Source organism: Falco naumanni, chromosome 3 (genome assembly GCF_017639655.2).
Source record: "Falco naumanni isolate bFalNau1 chromosome 3, bFalNau1.pat, whole genome shotgun sequence".
NCBI classification, from domain to species: Eukaryota; Metazoa; Chordata; class Aves; order Falconiformes; family Falconidae; genus Falco; species Falco naumanni.
This window is the reverse complement of record NC_054056.1, coordinates 44,754,491-44,766,861: the sequence shown is the minus strand read 5'-3', so window position 1 is coordinate 44,766,861 and position 12,371 is coordinate 44,754,491. Positions and strand designations below refer to the sequence as shown.

Genomic DNA, 12,371 nt, shown 5'->3' with positions numbered 1-12,371 from the left:
ACCATTAAAGCAGCATGTATGAACGTTCCATAATTTTGCATCCCCCTGGTGTATCTGAGGTAATGGGAAATATTTGTGGTTATCTTGCTCTCTGTAGTTCCATTAAAAATTATCAGTGGAAATGGAGAAACTGGGTATGACAATAACTCAGTTTATCATAATTTTATATTTTATATTTATATTTAATTTATATTTATTGTATATTGTATATTTTATTATATTTATATTATCATTTTCTAAATTCTGTTCTCCTGCACTCTTTCCCTGTAAGCTTTCCTGCTGTTTGTTTTTTTTGCAGTATATCAGAAAGAGAGGTTATAGATTATTCAGTAGAGTATTATACCTGAGAATATAGCAGGCTGCTTTCCTGAAGCTCTCTGCTCACTGTCGAAGAAAGCATTGGTCATCATAGGGCATGCAAGTTTACCGAACATTTATGAAGGTAGCTGTGATTGATTTTAACGTAGTTATGTATTTAACTATTTTGTATTCATAATTAATTAGGATTTTTGTTTTCCTCAGCAGGTCTGGGAACTTTTTTTCTAATGAGTCAAGGCAGACTAGGAAAGCTTAAACAGAAGGCATCATCTTTCTCAGCTGAAGGGATCCTATGTTTGTTTGCCAATGTTAACGTCACGTATGCTTTTTCTAGCAAAGGACAGTACTCTGAAAATGGAAGTCAAGCCACATTCATAAGAACTAAATTGAAGTAATCCACTTAGTGTACATACCCATGCACACATCTGTATAGGCAGCTGGGATTAATGCCAGTTGACATACTGGAGCAGGTTGATGGTTCTGCCTAGTTGCTGCTGCTTGGTTTAAGGCTGTGGCTGTACTCACATTTTTTGAGGAAGATGGTTACTTGAGCTGTCACAGTAAGCGATAATTATCTGATGACTCCTGAGTTTCATGTGACTTGTGGTGAAGAGTTGTCAGTGAGGTCCAAAGTATACACTCTGTATACAGGAAGCATTTTGTCTGTTATGTCAGGGGTGTGCGCCTACTGCTGGTCCTACCTGAGCTCTGTGAGCCAGGGGAGAGAAGGCAAGACTGGAGTTGAAACTATTGCAAAATAGGAGATTTTGAGAGGGAAGTACAGCTCAGTCTTTGAGTTTTCAGTAGCTGGTTACAATAGAAAAAATACTGAAAAGCTAAATTACCCACTCTTTATAAACAAATGAAACTTGTAGTGGACACTAAATCTTATTTTTTTTTCACTTCTGGGTTCCTTCATAGTGAATGCTTTGTCAACTGAAGGAGCTGAGAGGTGTCTAATATATTTTGCTCTGTGGCTCACATCCTCCATATGAATCCACGTTGGTTGCTTTGCATACTTGTGAAACAATGAGTGTACTGTTTCCTGGTGGCTGAAGAGAAGGTGCAGAGGGTGTCTGCCAGCTCACAACAGTCAACACACAACTCTTTGTTGATAGTCCCAGTGAAGGCAAGCATGCCTGGACCATTGATGCTCCATGCTTTTACTTAAGGCTGATATATGTTAATGCTATCAAAATAAATTGGTTGTGATGATTGCTTTACTAATGTTTTTGAATCACAATAGTTAAGAAAGACTTCTGTCATCTTTACAGACCTGTAATGCTGCTCCTGATTTACAAATAATTTGGTTTTTGTCTTTCCGGAGAGCAGTGTGAGGTTATGAAAGACAGCTTTTTTTCCCCCAAGTAATTCCGCATAGGTACTGTTTGAATTATGACAAAGATATTTCTTATAGTCCAAGGAGACTTAATAATGATGCTGAATATGATAGTAGACGTTTTACTGTTGAGAGCAGTAGATTGTCTTGTATTTTTTTTTCTTCTGCTTTCCAGCAGTGTAATACACTCAAGCAAAGTGAAAATGGGCTTTGCTGGATTCTTGATTTGGGGGCGTGTGTGTGTGCATTTTGCAGGTGACTTCTAAAATTAATATTTCCTTAAAAAAATCCCTGTGGGTTCAATCACTCTTGGTCTCTTTCATACACTGCTAGTGTTGGCTTGTGTTGCTTTGAGTCAGTGTCCTCAGAAGGCAGGAGGCCTGTGAGAGGAAGGCGATGCTGTGTTGTTTGCATGGCCGTACTTGCCAGAATCATGGCTTCGTTGGTGAACCTACAAGAAAAGTAAGGTCATACACTTTAGATGTCAGCTTGATCGAAATAACTGTTACCTTGACAATTTTTTATAAGTTTTGGGGAGATAGTATGGTAGCAGTGTGTACTTTACACCTGTTCAGCACATACCTGTGTTTATGGTTTGCTGATTGTATTATAAATTACACCTATGGATCTTACTTTTTTCTGACAAATTGCATGCAGGAAAAAAATATTTGGATTGTCTCCATTAGGAAAGATTTATTTAAATTATTATTTTCTTTGCTGTCTTTCTGTATAAGATAAAGCCATGGAGACTTCAGGAATAAAACCGTGGTTGTGTTGTTGTATGCTCTGGGGTTTTTTATGTATTGTTGGTCACTTCAAGGCCAACAGGTAGAAGATGTGGTTTTCCTAGTGTTATAAATCTGTTTTCTCTGGAGTTTCATGGCAGGCTAATAATGTCGTCTCCTTTTCATGCTTTCCTATTCACTCCCCTACTCTCATGTTTCTGGTCATGTGCAGGGTCATACCACTGGACTGAGCTGGTAGAAAAACAAGCTGATGAAATGGAGTTGGCTACATACCTTATGGCAACTGTATGATTTTGTGTGGGGTGGGTGGTATGTCACTGAATAAAGAGAAATTGACTGTACAGACTGGGAAGGTAATGCATGACTGAAAAATCATAGTTAATCCAATATTATATTTGGGAAGAGGTGAAAGTGGTAAGTGGAATGGAGTGACAATTGGAAATAGGTATTTTATTGTGCATAGATAACTCTGCATGATCGTTGCTGTTATTAACATTAAATGTGTTAGAAGGGAGTTCTCTGAATAATGTGAGTGCAAATATTCAGACTATTCAGCATAGACACTTAATATGAGACAATTATATTTGTACTCAATGTTGTGACTTTGAATCTGGTCAGGATATCAGAGTGGCTAGCTAAAATTTGCTTTGGTTTAAATAAAAACCTCAAGAGTATTCAATTCCCCTTAAAGTTCAGTTTTCCAAAAAATCCCTTTCTTTGTTTTATGTGTCACTTAAAAAAGCTGAGGCACCTACTGGTGCTTGTGATGACAGAATGGTGGTAATGGGGTATAAAACAGGACAGTAAAAATTATTGGCAAGGGAGATCTCTACCTAGAATATCTTCATCTAACCTTCATCCTGTGAAATACTTGGGAGTTGATATAAGAACTTATTAACAGAAGCTGCTTGGATTCCAAATTCCAAAATCCCAGCTCCAATAATTTCTTTTGAAGTCTGTGGGCTATTTTGTATGCACAGTTTAAAAGCAGTAGTAGTCTTCAGTTTAGACTGCATAGCAGTGTAACGCTGTATGGAGCATTGAAAGCTAATGGCTACTGGTAACCTTAATCTACGTACTCGTAAGTGCTATTGCAGCAGATGCTTTCTTGTTTTTGTTCACCTACATATCCTGTTGTTGGTGTCCTTGTCTCCAAACCCACTTGCCTGCCCACATCAGGTTGGGTGTGTGTTGGTTATTAGTTTTTTCTGGGTTACTTTGGATTTACATGAAGAAAATGAAAGGGCACACTGCATCTTCTTTACCTTGGTTTCTTTTGCCTGTTTCTAGCTAAAATGGCTTTTGTTTTGAGCCAGAACCATGAGAAAATCACCAGTGAGTTCTGCACACATACTATGCCTTGATTTTTGTTCTTGACAGGATATAATGGAAAATCCAGTTAGAGTAGAATACTGAAGAGATGTAGTTACAGGTAAGATAGTCCTCTTTGAACATGCTGTTTAGGGAAGCAAATTTGAAAGCCTTCTGTGAAGATCAGAAATGCATTATCAAGCCAGTCTAACATCCTCTAAAACAGGAAGTTTATGGACTGGGGAAAGCCACATGTGATACTCTTACAGACCAAGCAAAGGAAACGTGGCCTAGATTAAAAAAAAAAGGCTGTTTTAGCATGCATGTAAAATCATCAGGTTAACAGTAGCCAGAGTTTTGTTTTTCAGTAGTTCACTTTCAGCAAGGGGAAAGCTTATTGTATGGGATTTTGTGTAGTTGTTTCAGACTATTGTTCCTGATCATGAATTGGGCAATGGAATAGCATATGATTGTGAGACCTGAAGACAAGATATGTTTGGGAATAAATGCAGATACACGAAGCTGGGCTGGCAATTCACTGAATCACAGAATGGTCAGAGTTGGAAGGGGCCTCTGGAAATCATTTAGCAGAGTCCAACCCCCTGCTAAAGCAGGTTCTCCTAGAGTAAGTAATTCAGAAGAATCTCAAATGTTGGGAAAATGGCCTGAAAGAATAGGATGCATTTTAGAAGAATAAGTGAAATGGTTTATATGTGGGTCAAAATAGCACAAAACCAAAAGGTGAACAACTGTTTAAGTTGTTCCTGCCACCCCGTTCCCCACCCTGACTGCAAACCATGAGTTACAAAATGAGAGTTAACAAAGTAGTGTTCCTTAGAAAGAACAGGTGTGTTATGTATTGGCATGAATAAATGGTGGTATAATCTAGAGAACATGTGGAGTTGAACCTTGCTCTGTTCTGTATTGTAAGGCTAAAGTACTGTATCTGTTTTTGTTATTGTACTTCAAGAAAGATGTAGGCACAGTTAATTTGCCTCAGGAGGGTGATGGTAATGACTGGTGATTTATGAAAGATGGTATGTGCAGAAAGAATGACCGAATTGACATTTTTGTAACCCAAAGAAAAATCAAGGGAAATTACATGCTTTTAAGTGTGTGGAAGTTCACTATGACGAAGCGAACATCTGCCCTTGGTAGATGTGCTTTGCTTACTAATGGCAACGTGGACCATTCTCTGTGTGTCCTGCTTTTATTGTTCGCTTTTTGTTTGTGGGTTTTATAGGAGCTATTTCTGTCCAGTGTCTGGAGCACACTGAACGAAGAGCCTGTTGTCTTAGGATCCTTTGAAGAAATACTTAAATTAGCAAAATCACTAGAATATGGATCTTCATCGAACTGGACAGATGTATAGATAGATACTTCAGTTACAACTCTTGAGCAAGTAGAATAAAACTTAATCCCAGATTTGGCAGCTGCTTAGCCAGTAATGGACTAGTTTCCCCATCTGTAAAAATGGATTGTGTTCTCCATCTCTGTAAGGCACTTGAGTTTTATTGAAGAAAAGTGATATAAAAAAAAGTTAATTTAACATAAGCATCGCTGATTTTTTTTTCTGTATTGTATGTGACAGTACAATGTGTAGAGCCTTGTCAGATATGTCACAGAAGTCTGTGTGTTTCACTTTCTTGAAGCCTGTGACTAATTTGCTTTGATAAAGGCGGTTGGATCTCTTCAGAATTGTCATGATCTCTTAATATTTAACACGTTCAGAAAGGTAACAATCATGTGATTTTATGTCCTGCTGGGTGTGGCTTGGATCATCCTGTGAACCCGTATTTTTCTGGCCCTTTGAAATGTCCTTATTTTTTTCAGATTTGATAAAAATTGATGTTATTTCTGGGAGATTCTTAGCCACTCTTTTAAAATTCAGACTGTAAGCCACTTCTGTGGATATAAAACTGCTTACTATTCCTATTCTATCAGTATGTTTTATCAGTATTTTGGTAATCTATCCTCAAATGGAGAACAAAATTAGGACTTGAGACATTTTCCCTTTCTACTTTGATATCCAAAAAAATGGGAAACTGCCAAGTATTATACTTGCTGCACCTGCCTCGGTACTGGGGGTCATAATTTGTTTCAGAATAAGCAGTTGACAAACATGTTTTCAATCACTGCCAGTCTTAGCTTTCCTTACCATGTATTTCCTCCTACTGTCATGTTATCATAGTGTCAGCATCTTAATTTTTTTTCCTCCCTAGTACATAATTCTTCATCTGGACAGGCAATGCATAAAGCCAACAGTTTAAACAGAACAGTAAACTTAAATAACTTAGTAGGCTCATATACAATATGGCAAATACAACACACAAGGTCATGATGTATGGCAAATATTCCTTAAGTGTAGGCAGGTTACAAGCATTTAACATTGAAAAAAAATCTGCTTTCTTATTTGTTAAGATATTTTGTTTACTTTTCAGCTGCTTAGAATTTCCTTCAGATAGTGCTGTATCAACTGGGTAAAGGAAAAGATTTGAAAGAGTTCATTCAATATTGCTAAAATTTTAACAAAGCCTTGGAAAGGCTCAGCCATCATTTTTGAGATGTCACTTTTAGAAGTGAAAAAACATTGCTTCTTAAGCATCAGGTCAGTGTTAGATTAGTAACACCTGGTTTTTTTACAAAAGCTGTCGTTATAAATGCTAATGTTTAACTTGTGGGCGAGAGATGAAAGAATGTGAAAAACCCTTACATCTATAAACTAGAATATGTATGGAAAAATTTAGTCCAAAAGAATGATCATCTGGGGAGCTGCTCATGTGAATGTGTGCTGTTGTGGAGGCTGTTTTCTAGCCTTATCAAGAACAATTCATAGTTTGTTGTGCTAAGTGTTTATGATTGGATAGAGGGCGACATATATAGAACTCAAAAATAGAGAACTGCTTATTTGGGAGGACAGGCAGTCCTCCCACTTAAATCATATCATCTGAAAGGCTAAAAAATTTTGATGACTTGTTCCACCTCTCCACTCTACCCTGCATATGTTGTTTTCCTCACAGGCTCAGTTCACTGCCTCTTTTTAGAAGCAGTCTTTTGGCTCCTTCTCCCTTGCACAGGATTTTGGATTTTGAAGTCTTAAATGCTGGGAAACTTTCCTTCCCTTCCCCTTCCACCTCAAGCTATGCCAGAATTGAATCTGGAGCTTATCTGAATTTCTGTTTTTCTTCTAGGACAGCCTTAAAACCTTGTGGATGGAAGAACTCTTCTGCTTCTACATTCATGTCAGAATGACCTAGGCGAGTCTGTTGCTCTATGGTCCCTACCCACAGGTGCCCTACAGCAATGTATTGGGATTTTGCCACCAGTGTTAGCGGACCATCCAGATGGCTGTGAACCTGCAGAGGAGGTTAGTACAAAATTTGATCTAGGAATTTTTGATGCTTTGGTCAGGTCTGTCTGCTTTGGATGTATCTTAGAGCAAAGGGAGACTGCATGTATGCTACTACTTTGTCGTTGCATTGTATAGGGTTTGCATAGCACAGTTTTGGTATGGGGGGAGATGCAGGAGTGGCTTCTGTGGGAAGCTGCTAGAGGCTTCGCCAATGTCTGATAGAGGCAATGCCAGCCGACTCCAAGACCAGACCCACTGCTAGCCAAGGCTGAGCCCATCAGCAATGGTGGTAGCACCTCTGCGATAATGTATTTAAGAAGGGGGGAAAAAATCCTGCAGCTGAAGAGATGCTTGAGAATGAAAGAAACAACTCTGCAGACCTGAAGGTCAGTGAAGAAGGAGGGGGAGGAGGTGCTCCAGGCACTGGAGCAGAGATTTCCCTGCAGCCCATGGTGAAGGCAGGCTGTCCCCCTCAGCCCATGGAGGTCCCTGGTAGAGCAGATATCCACCTGCAGCCAGTGGACAGCCCCATGCCAGGTGTGACCCCCTGGAAAGGCTGCACTGGAGCAGGGTCCTGGCAGGACCCGTGGAGAGAGGAGCCCAGGCTGGAGCAGGTTTGCTGCCAGGACTTGTGACTCTGGGGGTACCCATGCTGGAGCAGTGTGTGAAGAAGTGCAGCCTGTGGGAAGGACTCACATTGGAGAAATTTGTGGAGGACTGTCTCCCATGGGGGGGGGGCCCAGGCTGGAGCAGGGGCAGAGTGTGAGGAGCCTCCCCCTGAGGGGGAAGGAGCCCCAGAGACAACGTGTGATGAACTGACCACAGCCCCATTCCCTGTTCCTCTGCGCCACTGTGGGGGAGGAGGCAGAGAAAATTGGGAGTGAAATTAAGCCAGGAAGAAGGGAGGGGTGATGGGAAGGTGTTTTTAAGATTTGGTTTTTATTTCTCATTACCCTACTCTGGTTTGGTAAATTAAACTAATTTCCCTGAGTTTGGTCTGTTTTCCCCATGACAGTAATTGGTGAGTAATCTCCCTGTCCTTGTCTTGACCCATGAGCTCTTCATTATATTTTCTCTCCGCTGTCCAGCTGAGAAGGGGATTGATAGGGTGGCTTGGTGGGCATCTGGTGTCCAGCCAGGGTCAATCCACCAAATTCATGTTCCATATTTTTTGTGTTCCTTCAGGGTCCTGGTGAGCTGGTGCAGTTGTCTACAGCTATTAAACAGGTGTCCATAAGAATGCCTTTAGATACTAGCGCAAGCCTAACTTAATCTGTTACTGTGGTTGTCTCTGGGTATTAGAAAGTACAATACCCAAGTGGGTAAAGCACCCCATTTTTAGTTTTCCTAAATGTACTTTTACTTTCTCAGTATGAGAATCACCTTGAGAAGAGTGACCTAGGGCAATGAACTGGAATGCAGATCAATTTTCTATCCAGTTGAAATAAGAAAGTCTGGGGTTTTTTTCTGTGTTTCTACAGTACATACAGTTCCCTTAAAGCATCCTTGTCATATGAGCCAAGGCCACTGTGTCACTGGCTGTCCAGTGACATGTTTAACAGCTAAGCTCTTGTCAAGCCTTCTCTCTCTGTGCATCTCCCACGTACTACTGTTTGGGTTTTTTTTTAGCTTGATTGAAACAAGTTGGAGAACCAAATTTAATGGGACAAACTGGCAAAGATGTGGTACAACAAATATGTTTCCTTTGGCAAAAAAGGTTAACCAGTTCAATGTATTTAGTGTTTTAAATGTTGTCTTCTGGTTGATATCCTTGGTATTGACATTTTGTGCTTATTTTTCACCTTTATTTTTTTATTTCGTGCAAACCTGTTAGCACATTTCATAAGATTAATTTTCGCAGACTGAGTTGTGAAGAACTCATTGGGACTAACTTTGAAGTTCAGGTTCAGTGGGGTAAAAAGGAAAAAGCCTGTTTCAGGTCTAAGTGGATCCTTTTCCAGTTGACTTCAAAAGATCTTAATCTGGCATGTACTCTTACATTCAGTGCTTAAAAAGTATAGCTTGAACAAGCATAATTTCAGGGGAGAAGGAAAAATATATCCAAAATTATTACCTAATGCTGTTAAACATTAGTAGAGGCTACTCAGAATAAAAAAAAAATTACGGTAATTTTTTTTAAAATTTATTTCTGGATTTAAGGCTTATGGTCTTTTGAGCTATAGCTCCACTGATATTTCTTCTGCTGTAGCCCGACCACCTCTTGGTTGTTGACTTTAATGGTGAATTTAATAAGGTTATGGATTTGAGTGGAAATAACTGCTGTTGGGGGGGGGGGGTTACCTGGTTGGTCTGTATTGTTTGGTCTGGGTTTGCACTGGGAGGGTGATGTGGCTGAAAAAACACAATTGTTTTTGGTTATTTTTCAGTTGTATTATTTCCTGGTTGAGTTTCTTCATTGCTGTGTAAATTTTTACTGGCAAAGCAGGAGGCTGGCATATTGGAATGAGAGAGAAGATAGAGTAGCAACTACTTACGCAGTAGTGTGGTGGTGAATGTTTAGCTATGGTATGGCTTCTTAGGCATGTCTACTTTCTCGTGTTGTAAAGACTAGTATTTTCAGAGAAGTTGCAAATCTTTTGGAAAGGTTACTGAAAAGTAATTTAAAATGTATTTGAGCACAAAATTTTAAAAGAGACTTTTTAAATTTAGTCAGGTACTTTTTAAAGTGATTGTATTACTCGAATGCTGCAGTCTCCAATTAATGTATAGCTGAATTTGCAAAACAGTTCCATCTTATTCCCTTTTTTAATGTTTTCTGACAGATTAACCTTTTTTACAGTGACCTGTTTCTCTCTTGGCTTCTAGTCAGATATGAATTTTGAATTGTAAAAAAGCTTAGAGTTGCTACCAGCTTTATACCTTCAAAAAATGATGTGTCAAATTATATATTAAGTGTTTTTTTACAAAGTGCCTGACAACTTCTGGAAAAAAATGGCAAAGTAGGAAGCACCTAAGTATCTGAAGAAACTTAAGTAATGTACTGAAGTCTAATACATCTCTGCCGTACCTAATGTTCTACTGATTTCTTTCTCTATGCAACTATGCAGAAAATTCTTAGCATCAATCTTACAGGTAACTGGAGGGGAAATGTGAACTCTTTCAGGAAATAAACTTTCTACCTTAAATTTCATATCAGACTTCAGATTTCTCTGTACTACTGCACAGTGCAAGAAATAACAAATTCTAAGTTGTTGGGTTTTTTTTCCCTTTACTGATGCAATGCCTATGTCTTGATATGGCTATTTTATTTAAATTTGCCAAACCTTTTTCATATTAGTATGAAAACTTAGAAGTTAAGCTAGATGGAAAACATTTTATTGGAGTCACTAGCTGTAAGAGTATAGTCTTGACATTTAACGTGTGAGCGAATCTGCCATTTTTCCTCTAGAGTATTAAGAAATAAAATCCAGCAACATTTGGAAGTATTTATTACAGAATGCTGAAAATATAGCATTTTTCTTGTCAAAATGACTTTGTTTAAATACTTTCTGTGATCTAATTGAAAACTAATTTTTTCTGTTTACTGATTTGTGTTTTTCTAGCATTTTCTTTCACAAATGAACTCAAAACATGGTAGGTTTGCTTGTTTAAAAGGAGTACAGATTTTTGAAGCTGTTAGAGAATAGCAATCCTGATTTGCTATAGGACTCAATTTACTGTTTCCATACTACGGCTTTTTGACCAACTGTGAACTTGAATATCAATTGGTTTATGTTTCAATGAAGTTGAGAGCACTAAAGAGTGCTCAGTGGTTCTGTTTTAACCTTTGGAAATCCAAATTTTGCATCCAGTCCTGCATAAATGCTGTGAATACAGTGACTTGATAGGGCAACCCAAGTGCTTCTTTAAATTTACATCTGCCTGTTTGATGTAGACCTTTTTCTTTCTTGTTATGCCTTCTCTTATTTAATAATGGTATACTTTTTATAAAGGTTGGTCCAGAGTGCAGAATAAAGTTCATTCTGTAAAACTATAAACCCAAGACATTCTTTGTCATACTTGGCTGGACCTAAATGCAACATACTCTTGGTCTCGGTGATCATACTTTATATTTTGAAGTTTCAGCAAACCAAGTTTAACTAGTGGATTTTATTTTATTTTTTCTAAATTGTTTGGAAGTACAACTTTAGTGAATATGAAGAGGCTTAAAATATTTATTGTAGTATTGGAGATGAGTCTAAGGAAAGTCTTCAATGTAGCCAGCATTTAGTCTGTCTAGAAATAGTGGCAAATGAAGTCTTGGTTTGTAAGTTTTTTTTTTACAACGCTATCTAACATGTCTGGTTTGGGGCAGAGGAGAGAGGACAAAGTTGTTCACAATGAAATTAATACACTGGATTTCTTGTCTTTTTTAGTCTTTGGTGGTTTTCTTTTTTTTTTTCCTGTATAGTCTCAGTAGTCTTCAATTAAAAGTGATTTTATTCTGCTGAACAGCCAGATATTGTCTTTTTTGTTTGTTTGCCATCAAACTTCTGCCAGTCTTTCATGACTATTCAGTTGGGCTTTTTGATTTGTTTGTCTGCCAATCTAGCTTTTTCATGTATTCATATTTGTAGGGACTGCTAATGTAAAATCAGTTTCATTTATTTCCATTAGGACTGGCATGTGACCTGGGTGGATCAAACAGAATTCTCTCCCTTCCACTTAATGGAATATGGAAACTCTGCCTGCACATAACTTGTAATGAGCTAGACATGTCCATGGTTAATTACAATTTCCATGCTTAGGTCCATTGTTTATCATTTTCTACTTTTACAGTTACAGAAGGACATTAGGTAGATAGGTGAATACTGTGTGCTTCAGGTTTTTTGAATCATATGGGCAGTTGCATATTTCTTAGACAGGTGAGGTCTTGTCTTCTCCTCCTTATTCCTCCTTTCGTTATATAATCTTGATTCCAGCAGCAGCAGAAGATCACTTTTTCACCCTGTCTCTGCTTCACCTGTTATCTTAATTTTTGTTTGTGTGATAGCAGCCTAGGAGATGTAGGTGTAAGAGCAATGGGGGAAGGAAAGTGCATCTGCTTGCATGGAACAGAATTGGTCAGAGCTGCTGCCTGCTGGAAAGTTAAGGATAGTTTGCTTGCTGAATATCAAAGAGGAAAATGCACTGAAAAGGAGAGTAGATTTCTGTTGTGAGACTGTCCCAAAATGTGAAACCAGTCTTTGAACAGTTCAAAATGAACAGTACTCATAATTGTGTAAATTCTCTTATACTGTCAGGCATCACAGGTGCTTCAGCATATAAACCTCTACAGCTCACCTGAAGTCTGAATTGTGGAGTT

The 12,371-nt window shown here is 38.5% G+C and overlaps 1 protein-coding gene across 2 annotated transcripts in view; it reads left to right on the top strand.

The window, feature by feature from the left end:
* Nucleotides 1-12,371, top strand: part of GALNT1 (polypeptide N-acetylgalactosaminyltransferase 1) — an 82,021-nt gene that overhangs the window by 9,632 nt on the left and 60,018 nt on the right. Inside the window, exon 2 of one of the 2 annotated variants that reach the window (XM_040586697.1) lies at nt 6,906-7,081. The gene's annotated coding sequence lies outside the window, so the exon portion shown is untranslated. The remainder of the gene's footprint in view (nt 1-6,905; nt 7,082-12,371) is intronic. The other variant, XM_040586698.1, reaches the window with a different exon arrangement.